Here is a 4,992-nt window from a genome sequence, read left to right as displayed (position 1 = left end):
CAGCCACTTGCACGGGGGAGCGGGCGGGGCTCGCGGACGGCACCCGCAAAACAGCAGACTGAGACCGTGAGCCGGGTGCGCGCGCCACCAGGCATCTCGCGGAACCCCGGAATCCCGGTGCGCAGGGGACGCCGAGACTCTACCCAAACAGGGCTGCCTGAGTATCGGCGCGGCAGGCCCCTCCCCCAGAACACAGAAGGCAGGCTGAAAAATCAAGAAGCCCACAACCCGGGCGCCTGGGTGGCGCAGTCATTGAGCGCCTGCCTTCGGCTTAGGGCGTGATCCCGGCGTTCCGGAAAGGAGTCCCTCATCGGGCTCCTCCGCTGGGAGCCTGCTTCTTCCTCTCCCACTCCCCTGCTTCTGTTCCCTCTCTCGCTGGTTGGCTGCCACATAAATAAATAAATAAAATCTTTAAAGAAGAAGCCCACATCCCTAAGATCCCTATAAAACAAGGGGCACGGCCTGGGACCCAGTCAATAATTTGGGCTCTGGAAACCCCGCAACCTCTCTTCATCAGAATGACAAGAAGGAGAAGCCCCCCCCCAGCAAAGAAAAGACAGTGAGACTGTGGCCTCTGCCACAGAAATAATGGATATGGATGTAACCAAATTATCAGAAATGGAATTCAGAGTAACGATGGTCAAAATGATGAGTAGAATTGAAAAAACTATTAACGAAAAGGTTACTGAGAATATAGAATCCCTAAGGACAGAAATGAGAGCGAATCTGACAGAAATTAAAAATTCTATGAGCCAAATGCAGGCAAAACTAGAGGCTCTGACGGCCAGGGTCGCAGAAGCAGAGGAACGGGTTAGTGAATTGGAGGATGGGTTAATAGAGGAAAAAATGAAAATAGAAGATGGTCTTAAAAAAATCCACGCCCACGAATGTAGGTTACGGGAGATTACTGACTCAATGAAACGATCCAATGTTAGAATCATCGGCATCCCCGAGGGGGTGGAGAAAAACAGAGGTCTAGAAGAGATATTTGAACAAATTGTAGCTGAAAACTTCCCTAATCTAGCAAGGGAAACAAACATTCGTGTCCAAGAGGCAGAGAGGACCCCTCCCAAGCTCAACCACGACAAACCTACGCCACGTCACGTCATAGTGCAATTCGCAAATATTAGATGCAAGGATACAGTATTGAAAGCGGCCAGGGCAAAGAAATTTCTCACGTACCAAGGCAAAAGCATCAGAATTACGTCAGACCTGTCTACACAGACCTGGAATGAGAGAAAGGGTTGGGGGAGCATATTTAAAGCTCTTTCAGAGAAAAACATGCAGCCAAGGATCCTTTATCCAGCAAGGCTGTCATTCAGAATTGATGGAGAAATAAAGACATTTCAGAATCGCCAGTCACTAACCAATTTTGTAACCACGAAACCAGCCCTACAGGAGATATTACGGGGGGTTCTATAAAAGTAAAAAGGCCCCAAGAGTGATACAGAACAGAAAGTCACAGCCAATACAAACAAAGACTTTACTGGCAACATGGCAACATTAAAATCATATCTCTCAGTAATCAGTCTTAATGTAAATGGTTTGAACCATCCCATAAAACGCCACAGGGTTGCAGATTGGATAAAAAGAAATGACCCATCCATTTGCTGTCTACAAGAGACTCATTTCGAACCCAAAGATGCATTCAGACTGAGAGTAAGGGGATGGAGTACCATCTTTCACGCAAATGGACCTCAAAAGAAAGCTGGGGTAGCAATTCTCATATCAGATAAATTGGATTTTAAACTACAGACTATAGTTAGAGATGCAGAAGGGCACTATATTATTCTTAAGGGAAGTATTCAACAAGTGGATATGACAATTATAAATATATATGCCCCCAACAGGGGAGCAGCAAGATACACAAGCCAACTCTTAACCAGAATAAAGAGACATATAAATAAAAATACATTAATAGTAGGGGACCTCAACACTCCACTCTCAGAAATAGACAGAACACCCTGGCAAAAACTAAGCAAAGAATCAAAGGCTTTGAATGCCATACTCGACGAGTTGGACCTCATAGATATATATAGAACACTACACCCCAGAACCAAAGAATACTCATTCTATTCTAATGCCCATGGAACATTCTCAAGAATAGACCATGTTCTGGGACACAAAACAGGTCTCAACCGATACCAAAAGATTGAAATTATCCCCTGCATATTCTCAGACCACAACGCTCTGAAATTGGAACTCAACCACAAGGAAAAATTTGGAAGAAACTCAAACACTTGGAGACTAAGAACCATCCTGCTCAGGAATGACTCGATAAACCAGGAAATCAAAAATCAAATTAAACAATTTATGGAGACCAATGAGAATGAAAATACAACAGTCCAAAACCTATGGGATACTGCAAAGGCAGTCCTAAGGGGGAAATACATAGCCATCCAAGCCTCACTCAAAAGAATAGAAAAATCTAAAATGCAGTTTTTATATTCTCACCTCAAGAAGCTGGAACAGCAACAGAGGGACAGGCCTAATCCACGCACGAGGAAGCAGTTGACCAAAATTAGAGCTGAAATCAATCAAGCAGAAACCAGAAGTACAGTAGAGCAGATCAACAGGACTAGAAGCTGGTTCTTTGAGAGAATCAATAAAATTGACAGACCACTGGCAAGACTTATCCAAAAGAAAAGAGAAAGGACCCAGATTATTAAAATTATGAATGAAAAAGGAGAGGTCACGACGAACACCATTGAAATTGGAAGGATTATTAGAAATTTTTATCAACAGCTATATGCCAATAAACTAAGCAATCTGGAAGAGATGGAATCCTTCCTGGAAACCTATAAACTACCAAGATTGAAACCGGAAGAAATTGATTCCTTAAACAGGCCAATTAATTATGAAGAAATTGAGTCAGTGATAAACAACCTTCCAAATAACAAAACTCCAGGCCCGGACGGTTTTCCTGGGGAATTCTACCAAACATTCAAAGAAGAAATAATACCTATTCTCCTAAAGCTATTTCAAAAAATAGAAACAGAAGGAAAGCTACCAAACTCATTCTATGAGGCCAATATTACCTTGATCCCCAAACCAGGCAAAGACCCCCTCAAAAAGGAGAATTACAGACCGATTTCCCTAATGAATATGGACGCCAAAATCCTCAACAAGATACTTGCTAATAGAATCCAACAGTACATTAAAAGGATTATCCATCACGATCAAGTGGGATTCATACCTGGGATGCAAGCGTGGTTCAATATTCGCAAATCAATCAGCGTGATACATCATATCAACAAGAAAAGACTCAGGAACCATATGATCCTCTCAATCGATGCCGAAAAAGCATTTGACAAAATACAGCATCCTTTCCTGATTAAAACCCTTCAGAGTGTAGGAATAGAAGGTACATTTCTCAATCTCATAAAAGCCATCTATGAAAAGCCTACTGCAAATATTATTCTCAATGGGGAAAAGCTGGAAGCCTTTCCCTTAAGATCAGGAACTCGACAAGGATGCCCACTCTCGCCACTATTATTCAACATAGTACTAGAAGTCCTTGCAACAGCAATCAGACGACAAAAAGGGATCAAAGGTATTCAAATTGGCAAAGAAGAAGTCAAAATGTCTCTCTTTGCAGATGACATGATACTCTATATGGAAAACCCAAAAGAAGCCACTCCCAAACTATTAGAAGTTATAGAGCAATTCAGTAACGTGGCGGGATACAAAATCAATGCTCAGAAATCAGTTGCATTTCTATACACGAATAACGAGACCGAAGAAAGAGAAATTAGGGAATCCATCCCATTTACAATAGCACCAAAAACCATACGTTACCTTGGAATTAACTTAACCAGAGACGTAAAGGACCTATATTCTAGAAACTATAAATCACTCTTGAAAGACATTGAGGAAGACATAAAAAGATGGAAAGATATTCCATGCTCATGGATTGGAAGAATTAACATAGTTAAAATGTCCATGCTACCCAGAGCAATCTACACTTTCAATGCTATCCCGATCAAAATACCGAGGACATTTTTCAAAGAACTGGAACAAATAGTCCTTAAATTTGTATGGAAACAGAAAAGGCCCCGAATCTCCAAGGAACTGTTGAAAAGGAAAAACAAAGCTGGGGGCATCACAATGCCGGATTTCGAGCTGTACTACAAAGCTGTGATCACAAAGACAGCATGGTACTGGCACAAAAACAGACACATAGACCAATGGAACAGAATAGAGAGCCCAGAAATGGACCCTCGGCTCTTTGGGCAACTAATATTTGATAAAGCAGGAAAAAACATCCGGTGGGAAAAAGACAGTCTCTTCAATAAATGGTGCTGGGAAAATTGGACAGCTACATGCAAAAGAATGAAACTTGACCACTCTCTCACACCATACACAAAAATAAACTCCAAATGGATGAAAGACCTCGATGTGAGACAGGAATCCATCAAAATTCTAGAGGAGAACATAGGCAGCAACCTCTACGACATTGGCCAAAGCAACCTTTTTCATGACACATCCCCAAAGGCAAGAGAAACAAAAGATAAAATGAATTTATGGGACTTCATCAAGATTAAAAGTTTCTGCACAGCCAAGGAAACAGTCAGAAAAACTAAGAGGCAGCCCACGGAATGGGAGAATATATTTGCAAATGACACTACAGATAAAGGACTGGTATCCAAGATCTACAAAGAACTTCTCAAACTCAATACACGAGAAACAAATAAACAAATCAAAAAATGGGCAGAAGATATGAACAGACACTTTTCCAATGAAGACATACAAATGGCTAACAGACACATGAAAAAATGTTCAAAATCATTAGCCATCAAGGAAATTCAAATCAAAACCACACTGAGATACCACCTTACGCCAGTTAGAATGGCAAAAATAGACAAGGCAAGAAACAACAATTGTTGGAGAGGATGTGGAGAAAGGGGATCCCTCCTACATTGTTGGTGGGAATGCAAGTTGGTACAGCCACTCTGGAAAACTGTGTGGAGGTCCCTTAAAAAGTTAAAAATT

Source organism: Ursus maritimus, unplaced genomic scaffold (genome assembly GCF_017311325.1).
Source record: "Ursus maritimus isolate PB19 unplaced genomic scaffold, ASM1731132v1 scaffold_18, whole genome shotgun sequence".
In the NCBI taxonomy this organism is placed as follows: domain Eukaryota; kingdom Metazoa; phylum Chordata; class Mammalia; order Carnivora; family Ursidae; genus Ursus; species Ursus maritimus.
Note: the sequence above shows the minus strand (reverse complement) of the source record.